Raw genomic sequence first — 10,799 nt, forward strand, 5'->3', positions numbered from 1 at the left:
AGTTACTCAATGAAGCAAAGAAGTTTATATGGGATGAGCCATTCTTGTTCAGAAGGTGCTCAGATGGAATGATAAGGAAATGTGTCCCTGAGAATGAAATAAGCAAAATCTTGTGGCATTGTCACGGCTCAGCTTATGGGGGACATTTTGGGCCTGAAAGAACAGCAGCCAAGGTGCTTCAAAGTGGATTTTATTGGCCAACCATCTTTAAAGATGCTAGAGAGTTTGTTCATCAATGTAATGAATGCCAAAAAATTGGAGGGTTGACAAGAAGGAATGAGATGCCTCAAAATTATATTTTAGAAGTGGAGCTGTTTGATCTTTGGGGAATTGATTCTATGGGTCCGTTTCCTCCCTCATACTCTTTCAGATACATCTTGGTAGCAGTGGAGTATGTCTCACGTAGGGGTGGGCAAAAAAATCCATATTTTGGGTTTTAAACCAAATCCAAACCAAACCATTTTAAAAAAACCAGTTTTAAACCAAAAAAAATCCAAACCAAATTACATTTATTTTATAATTTGGTTTTTGATCCAATCTATTTAAATGGTTTTAAATCCGGATCCAGATCCAGATCCAAATTAAGATCCGGATCTAAAAAAACCCTAATTGAGTCTTCTCCTCTTCGACAAATCCATTCAACAAAACCAAATCCACTCTTCGCCACCGTCAACATTTCTTCCTCTCTGCCTCTCGTCGGAGCTCGCCGGTGGTTCCCAAATCCACTCTTCGCCACCGTCAACATTTCTTCCTCTCTGCCTCTCGTCGGAGCTCGCCGGTGGTTCATCGGCCTCTACCTCTTCGAGTCTATAGTCTTCACTTTGATTCGGGACTCTGTCTCTCTGCCTCAACCTCCCATTCGCGACTCTGTCTTCTCTCTTTTTCGGTTCTCTTCTTCTTTCGTTGGTGGCTCGCCGGAGCTCATGCTCATCAATTGAGGTAAGCCTCCTCCTTGCCCTTGGTTCTGAGTTCTGAGTTTTATTTGGGTTTTTTCTATTTTGTTGATTTGTTCTGTTTTGTTCCTTCATGAGTATACTGATTTGTTCTGTTTTGTTGAATCCTTGATCAACTGATTGCCATGCTCATTTATTAATTTTTTGGTTCATGCATGTACCATAATATATATAGTATATATGTAGCGCTAGTTGTTTATATACGGTGTATGAATTTTCAAATTGAACACCCCTAAAACTTGATTTCATAAAAAATCTACTTGCTGATTTAAGCCAATAGGTAAGTGTTCTATATTGTACCATTTTTGCGAGTGTTCAGTGATGCCACTATACGTGTTTCTGGTACCTTATATGTTACCAGTGATATGTATATGAAGGAAGTATTTGCAATTGGACAATTTATTTGTCATTCTTGTGATTCTGTTGATTTTAGTACTATGTCAATGGCAGAAAGGATGATGGTTAAGTATGAGAAGTATTGGGGCAATCCTGATTTGGTGAATATGTTGTTATTGATTGCTATCGTACTTAATCCAATGCAAAAGATTGAGTATGTCAATTATTTCTTGGATTACTTCTTTGGAGAAGAAAAAGGAGGCGAATTGAAGTCAAAGTTGTCCAAGTGCATAAAGTTACTCTATCAGCAATACCAAAGTTCTGGGGAAGCAAGTGAAGCTGATACGCAAGAAGTTCAAGCCAACAACATTAATACCGATTTTCATGGCATGGGCTTTTTTCTGCAAGCAACCGGTCGCAGAACAAATACAAGATCTGAACTTGATAGATATTTACAAGAAGAATAATTTGGATTTAAAAAAACCGGATTTAAAACCGGTTTTGCAAGTAAAATCGGATTTAAAACCGGTTTGTAAATAAAACCGGATTTAAATTTTAAAACCGGTTTAGAACCGGTTTTTATTTTTTTAAACCGGTTTAGAACCGGTTTTGCTCTTCAATCCAGTTCTGGTTTGGTTTCCTAAACCATAAAACTGGTTCTGGAGTGGATCCAGTTTGGATTTTTAAAAATCCAAACCATGCCCACCCCTAGTCTCACGTGGGTAGAAGCCATAGCCACAACCACATGTGATGCACAAATTGTCCTGTAATTTCTAAAGAAGCACATATTCACTCGGTATGGAGTGCCCAAGCGCCTGGTTAGTGATGGTGGTGGTCATTTTTGCAACAAACAGATGGAGAAACTACTTCATAAGTATTGGGTGGTACATAAAATGGCTACACCTTATCACCCACAAACCAACGGACAGGCAGAACTTGCAAATAGAGAGTTAAAAAGGATTTTAGAGAAGACAGTGGGAGCTACTAGAAAAGATTGGGCTAGAAAGCTAGAAGATGCACTCTGGGCATACAGAACAGCCTTCAAAACACCTATTGGAAAATCCCCCTTCCAGCTATTGTATGGAAAATCCTGCCATTTCCCTGTAGAGCTTGAACACAAAGCTTTTTGGGCCACTAAACTTCTCAATCTTAATTCTCAAGCTGCAGGAGAGAAAAGATTGCTACAACTAAATTAATTGGATGAATTTAGGCTGGAAGCTTATGAAAGTGCCAATATATACAAGGAAAAAGCTAAGAGGTGGCATGACAAGAGGATCTTAAGGAAGGAGTTCAAACCAGGACAGCAAGTGCTCTTGTATAGCTCATGGCTAAAAATTTTCCCTGGCAAGCTTAAGTCTAAGTGGACTAGTCCATATCTGGTGACAAAGGTTTTTCCTTATGGAAGCCTTGAATTGTTAGATGAATACACAAAGAGTCATTTCACAGCAAATGGTCAAAGAGCAAAGCTTTACTTAGGAGGGCAATGGGACAAGGAAAAGTAACTTCAGAATTTGAATTGAACAAGCATGAAGAATGTCAAGCTAATGACAATAAAGAAGCACTTGTTGGGAGGCAACCCAACTTGAGGTAGTTTTCTTTTCATAGCTATTTCAATAAAAAAGTTGAGTGGTTTTGTCTGTATTGCAAGGATCTAAGTTTGGTGTTGCAGACCAAAATAATTTAAGGGAGAATGAAGGATTCTAAGTTTGGTGTTCCACCAACATTGTATCTAAAAAGCACATTCTCACTTCCTGTATAATGCTAGCTCCAAGCAATCAGACAAATCATATAACCATTTAGTTGCTTTCTAATTTCTAGCTCCATAACCTTTAGCAAGGCCAAGAGAATTCATAATTGGTTAACTTGTGCATCAGAGGCAGTGGCAAGGAATTAAGTTTGGTGTTCTCACACCAAAATAAATTCAAAAGACACACTCAATTCATGCATAATAACCATTCACTTAAAAGCTTGCGAAGTAAGCAACTTTTGAGAATTATGCAGGAAACTAGCCAACATTTGAAGACAATTTGCATTATGACTTAAAAGGAATACAACAGAAGGAAGAATGAAAAGCGGCAACCCAAAAGGTTGTGTCTACACTTAATCCTTGTTGTTGAATAAGTACTTTAAATTGAGAATTCTTGTATGTCTAATAAACCATTATTTTATGGTTTATATTGTGTTTAATTGTGTGGTTTTATCAAATCTTTACCCACTTATTCATTAAATAAGCATGCATTTATAATTCCTTCCTAAAAATACTTCATGGTTGAAAGCTTGCTTCCTAGAGACTTTTAATTTTGTATTTTAATTCTCCTTTATTCCATTCGATGCCGTGATCTATGTGTTGAGTGTTTCAGGTTTTATAGGGCATCAATGACTTGGAGATTAGAAAGGAAGCCTGCAAAAATGGAAGGAACACAAGAAAATAAGGAGATGACCAGCGAGAAGTGATGCGGACGCATGGCTCACGCGACCGCGCGAGATAGAGGAAATTGCAGTGACACGGACGCATGACTCACGCGACCGCGCGGATTGAAATTTGCACAAGTGATGCGAAGGCGTAGACGACGCGCACGCGTGGCAAGGCAAAACGCTGGATGACGCGAACGCCTGGATGACGCGATCGCGTGACGTGCGCGATCTGCGGAATCTACAGAATTTGCCGAGGGCGATTTTGGGCCATGTTTTGACCCAGTTCTTGGCCCAGAAAAGCATATTAGAGCCAGGGAACATGCAGAGACCAACAACAACATTCATTTCGCATATTTGCTAGTTTTAGATCTGATTTTTCCTCTCCTCTAGGTTTTCTCTCTACACATTCATAGTTCTTAGGATTTTGATTTTATTGCTTTTTGGATCGAGATATTGAGAAGAGTTATTACCTCCGTGAAGACTTCGTCATTCTAGTTCGTTTCCTTACCTGTCACTTACTCTTCCATGTCCTTTATTTACTCAGAATTATTATTGGATTATTTTTAGAATTTATTAATACAAGAACTATTTTTATTTTTAATTGATTCCTTTGATTATTATTTATCATGTCTTTCGATATTTCCTTTTCTTATTTCATGGATTTTACAAACATAATGAGCGAGTAGTTCCGTAACTTGATTGAGAGATGATTGAAAGGAAACCTTGAGTTGGATTACTCAAGAGAAAAATTGTAATTAGGTTTGTTGTTGGATCACCCTCTAGTCATTGACACTAGTCCTTCCCAAGGGAGAGGATTAGGATTTGTGACTAGAAATAGCTTTCCAACTTACTTGACTTTCCTCTACCTAGTAAGGGATAACTAAGCAGAGTAACCTTCAATTATCAATTAATCTTGAGAGTACTTCAACAAGAATAGGGCTTCCAACTAATCTACTCCCAGTCAAGGTTTTTATTTAAATTATCTAAATTCTCTGATTTAATTTCCTGTATATCAAGTCAAACAATTTTTTTTGAAAACATCTGATTAATAAAATAGCACATCTTTTTGCAACTCGTTGGGTGACGACCTGGGATTCATACTCCCAGTATTTTAAATTAAATTTTGTGACAACCCTTCTAAATTGATAAGTGGATTTTCGGTTGGTTAAGAACTGTACTTGCAACGCATCTCTTATAACAATTTCTTAACTCGCCAATTTCCGCCACGTCAATTTTTGGCGCCGTTACCAGAGAATTGCAATAGAGTGCCAAGTTATTAATTAGATTTTATTTTATTTTGTTACTATGAGCTGCATATTTCTTTCGTTAAATGACGCGTTCACTTCCTGATCCATGCTTGCCAGTATTTGATCCTGAGATTTGAAGAACTATCTCACGAATAAGGCAAGCTCGGCGTCAGTTAGTCCTCTCTGAGGGCGGATCTGAAACGTCATTTGAGGAAGAAACAAGCCCCCGTTCTACTGATTCGGTTGATTTACGTATAGGTGACATGGCAGCACCTAGGAGTGTTACTATCCAGGAGGCTGGAACCCCTGATTTCACATTGCAACCGTTTCAAGCGCATCACCCAGCAGTGGCTACAGACTTTGAAATAAAGACTGCACTGCTCAACTTGATGCCTAAGTTTCATGGCTTACCTGCTCAAGAGCCTATCAAACACCTGAGAGATTTCCAAGCAGCCTGTTCTACTGTCAGGCGCGATGGTGCGAATGAATCTTCTATTTTGTTGAAAGCTTTCCCGTTCTCTCTTGAGGGAAAGGCGAGAGAGTGGTACTACACTCAAGATGCAGCAACTGTTTCTAAATGGGATATGCTTAGAAGGGAATTTTTGGAAAAATTCTTTCCAGCTGAAGTTACTGACAAACTGAGGAAAGACATCTCCATGATTGTTCAGGACGAATCCGAGACTCTCTATGAATATTGGGAGTGCTTCAACAATCTTCTGGAAGCATGCCCCACCACATGATTGACAAGATAGTGTTGCTCGGCTACGTCACACAGGGCATGAGGGCCCAAGATAAGACCACATTGGAAAGTGCCTGCAATGGGTCTATGAAAAAGTACAAGACCACTGATGAGGCATGGCAACTGATCAACGACTTAGTTGAATCTACAAGGAATCACAGGCAAAAACAGGGCCGTTCAAAAGCTGTTGCAGAAGTATCCTCTAGCAGAGAGACTGCTGCTCTAACTTAGAGTATCTGTGAAATGACCAACTTACTGAAGAAGATGCAATTGAATCAACAACAAGTTCAACAAGCTCAATCTTCTCCACCACAGCAAAGCCAACAGTTAGTCCCACAGAGAGTGTGTGGAGTCTGTGCTGATTATAGCCATTATACTGATGAATGTCCATAGCTCCAGCAAGAAGACAACACTATGGCAGCCACTCATAACTTCTATGACCGTCCCAATCAAGGATACAATCAAGGTGGTAACTACAACCATGGATGGCAGGACAATTCCAACCAAGGTTGGAGAGATAATTCTAATCATAGTTGGAGAGACAACAATAACAGAGGAGGCAGAGACAATCAGGGAAATCAGAGGTGGAATAATAACAACAACAGGCAGTAGAACCAGAACCAGCCCTACAAAGCACCTCACCTGAGGCAATTCCAAGGATCATAGCACAACCAACAGCAGACCTCTCAGATCACTTGTCCTTCTTCATCTTCTAATGATGAGCTACTACAATCTATTGATCGGGGACAACAGGCCATGGAAAATAACCTTACTTCTACTCTAAATGGTATGAACTCTACCTTGCAAGCTCTTGTCTCACAGATTGGATCAATGAATAACTCCAATAACCAGCCTTTGAGCTCCAGTGGAATCCCCTCTCAACCATTACCCAATCCAAAGGGTGGCATTAATGCCATCACCCTAAGGTCCGGAACCACATTGCAAGAGAGGAATCAGGAAGAGCCAAACCCACCAGAATACGCCTCAGTTGAAGAGGTAGTAGAAATAGAAGATGTTGAGGACGAAGAGGACATACAGGACATGGCTGAAGAAGAAGAAGCTCAATCACAGGAAGAAGCACCAGAGGGCGCGGACACTGCAGAAAATGCCATTCCTTTCCATTTCCACAACTTGCAAGGAAGCCCAGGAAGCAGTTGAAACCTGACCCCAAAATGGTAGAAATATTAAAAAAGGTTGAGGTAACTGTTCCCCTTTTTGATGTCATTCAATAGGTACCTAAATACGTAAAGTTTCTAAAAGATTTATGCATACATAAAGACAAAATTAATGAATTAGAAACTATTCCTTTAGGTAGTTCCATATCTGCTTTAATGGGAGGTTTACCTGAAAAGTGTAGTGACCCAGGTCCATGTATGGTTAATTGTACTATTGATGGTGTGATATTTTCTGACTGCATGTGTGATTTAGGAGCATGTGTTAGTATAATGTCTTTGTCTATATATGATATTTTGAGGCTCCCTCTCTTAAAAAGGTCGGCAGCTCATTTTGTGTTAGCAGATAAAAGAATTATTACAGTGGCTGGAGTTGCTAAAGATGTATTAGTGGGTATTAAGGGGCTTACATTCCCCATTAATTTTTATATCCTGGAGATGCCCCAAAATGACTCAGAGAGGCCATTATCAATCCTACTCGGAAGACCATTCCTGAAGACATAGAAGTTCAAATTGGATGCTTTTTCAGGAACATACTCTTTTGAAATGGACGGGCGAGTAGTAAGCTTCAATCTGAATGGAGTTATGAAGCAACCTCCATAAGATCATTCTATCCTCCAGTGTGACATCATAGATGAAACCGTAGCTGATGTTCACCAAGAGGAGTTCGAAGAGAAGTACATAGGACAAAGTCCGAGTGTGGGGACACTTTCTGAGGACAGTGAAAGTACTTTACCATTGCCACCAGCTCCAGACAATCCAGAGGCTTACCATGAATGGCAACTAGAATTGAAACCCCTCCCTCTACACCTCAAATATGCTTACCTTGAGGACAAGCAGAAGTTTCCAGTTATCATTGCACGAGAACACACTTCTCAACAAGAAGAGTAGTTACTTAGTGTGCTGCGGAGGCACAAGAAGGCAATTGGGTGGAGTTTGGCAGACATAGTAGGCATCAACCCTCAAGTTTGTGAGCACAGAACATTTTTAGAAGAGGGAGCCAGGCCTGTTTGCCAACCCCAGAGAAGACTGAATCCCACTATTTTGGAGGTTGTCAAAAAGGAAGTGACCAGACTACTGGAGGCAGATATCATCTATCCCATCTCAGAAAGTGAATGGGTAAGCCCAGTACAAGTGGTGCCCAAGAAGTCTGGAGTCACTACAGTAAAGAATGAGCATGGAGAGCTCATAATAACCAGAGTACAGAATGCCTGGAGAGTCTGCATTGATTACAGGCGTCTCAACCAAGCCACTCATAAGGATCACTATCCTCTTTCATTCATTGATCAAATGCTGGATCGCCTGTCAGGTAAATCACATTATTGCTTTTTAGATGGTTACACAGGCTATTTCCAGATTCATATAGCTCCTGAAGATCAGGAAAAGACTACTTTTAAATATCCTTTTGGGACTTACGCTTATAAGAGAATGCCCTTTGGCTTGTGCAATACACCAGCTACTTTCCAAAGGTGCATGATGAGTCTTTTCTCTAACCTTATTGAGGACTGTATGGAGGTTTTTATGGATGATTTTAGCGTTTATGGTGATTCCTTTAGCCTTTGCTTGGATAGTTTATCTAGAGTATTAGATAGATGTGTCCGTACAAACCTTGTATTAAATTTTGAAAAATGTCACTTTATGGTTAAACAAGGTATTGTACTCGGACATGTTGTGTCTAATACTGGCATTTCTGTAGATCCAGCAAAGGTGGATGTTATTTCTAGTTTACCTTATCCCTCCTCTGTGAGAGAAGTCCGTTCATTCCTTGGCCATGCAGGTTTTTACCGGAGATTCATTAAGGACTTCATTAAGGTAGCACTTCCCTTATCTACATTACTGCAGAAAGATATTGAGTTCGAGTTCAGTGAGGATTGAAAACAAGCATTTGATAAACTAAAGACTGCCCTGACTCAAGCTCCAATTGTGAGAGGACCAGACTGGAGCCAGCCAATTGAAATCATGTGCGATGCTTCCAACCATGCAGTAGGAGCAGCGCTGGCTCATCGTGAAGGTAAGGATCCTTTTGTCATTGCTTATGCGTCTAAGACTTTAGACACTGCTCAATCTAACTACACTACTACTGAGAAAGAGATTCTTGCTATTATTTTGGCTCTGGATAAATTCCGAGTCTATTTACTTGGTACTAAAGTAGTAGTGTATTCAGACCACGCAGCTCCAAAGTATTTATTAGCTAAAAAGGAATCCAAACCAAGACATATACGTTGGATATTGCTACTACAAGAATTTGATTTAGAAATAAAGGATAGGAGTGGTAATCAGATTCTAGTGGCAGACCACTTGAGTCACCTTGAGCACATTAAAGATGACTCCACTCCTATAGCTGATAATTTCCCATTTGATAACCTGCAAGCAGTATCTGAGGTAGTCCCTTGGTATGCACCTGTCGCTAATTATCTAGTTAGCCGCACTTTTCCTCCAAGCTTTACTAAGCATGAAAGAGACAAGCTGAAAAGCGAGTCTAAATATTATATATGGGATGACCCATATTTATGGAGATGTGGCACTGACCAGGTAATTGGAAGGTGTGTGCCTCAATCAGAATTCCAGTATATTTTAGAGGCCTGTCACTCATCTGAGAGTGGAGGACATTTTGGCCCTCAAAGAACAGCTAGAAAAATCTTAGACTGTGGATTCTGGTGGCCTACTCTTTTTAAAGACGCTGCTGAATTCTGTAAATCTTGTTTCCCAAGCCAAAAATTTGGTAATATATCCAAGAAGGATGAGATGCCTCAACAAATTATGCTTTTCTGTGAAATTTTTGATGTTTGGGGCATCGACTTCATAGGTCCATTTCCAAATTCTAATGGTTATTTTTATATATTGCTAGCTGTAGATTACGTTTCCAAATGGGTGGAAGCATTTCCTACCCGCACTAATGATGCTAACACTGTTGTTTCCTTTGTTAGAAACCACATTATATGTCGCTTTGGATCACCACGAGCAATCGTGAGCGATCAAGGCACCCATTTTTGTAACAGGAGACTAACAGGATTACTGCAGAAGCATGGGATAATTCATAAAGTAGCAACAGCCTACCATCCTCAGACTAATGGGCAAGCTGATGTGTCAAACAGAGAGATAAAGCGTATATTGCAGAAGATAGTCAAACCTCATAAAAGAGACTGGAGCACCAGACTACAAGATGCACTCTGGGCATACAAAACAGCATACAAAACACCCGTTGGGATGAGTCCCTTCCGCTTATTTTATGGAGTGCAACATGCGATTTGAGAAAGCCGGAGCTGAAAGGAAGTTGCAACTGCAAGAATTGGAAAGCCTTCTCCTAGAAGCTTATGAGAACTCAAGGCTGTACAAGAAAAAATGAAGGCTGTACATGATCAGCATATCAAGAGGAAAGAGTTCCAACCTGGGGATTTAGTCCTCCTTTACAACTCTAGACTGAGGCTCATGCCAGGCAAGTTGAGATCAAGGTGGGAAGGTCCGTATAGAGTCGAGAAGGCTGAGCCGTACGGAGTTTTTCACCTAAGTCACCCTTCAAGCTCTGAACTCATCAAAGTTAATGGACATCATTTGAAGCTCTATCATGGTGAGAAGGTGACGAAAAACAAGGAGTTAGATATCTTCCTATTGGAGGATCCACTCACAGCAAAAGACTGAGCTAATGGAGCGTCCAACTTACGGACGTTAAAGCAAAGTGCTAGGTGGGAGACAACTCACCATGGTATGATCATTCATTTCTTTATTCTTTGTTTTATTTTTCAATAACTCTTCTCTTTATTTGCACATTCAGCTTGCCACTGCATTTGCATATTTAATTGTAAAAAAAAAAGAAAAAAAAGAGGGAGAGCACGCGACGCGACAGTGTCGCCGACGCGTCCGCGTTGCAGGTGGTTAAGAAAGAATAAGAAAACGAACAGAGAGTCACGCAAGAGTGTGGCTGGAGCCGTGCCTTTGG

At 40.2% G+C, this 10,799-nt stretch overlaps 1 long non-coding RNA gene across 1 annotated transcript; it reads right to left on the bottom strand.

The window, feature by feature from the left end:
• On the bottom strand, positions 1,772–9,769 carry LOC107637786. Its single transcript, XR_001619525.2, has 3 exons — positions 9,757–9,769; positions 5,634–5,636; positions 1,772–2,002 (listed from the first exon to the last, which is right to left on the bottom strand). It is a non-coding gene; the product is annotated as an uncharacterized LOC107637786 (long non-coding RNA).

Source organism: Arachis ipaensis, chromosome B04 (genome assembly GCF_000816755.2).
Source record: "Arachis ipaensis cultivar K30076 chromosome B04, Araip1.1, whole genome shotgun sequence".
In the NCBI taxonomy this organism is placed as follows: domain Eukaryota; kingdom Viridiplantae; phylum Streptophyta; class Magnoliopsida; order Fabales; family Fabaceae; genus Arachis; species Arachis ipaensis.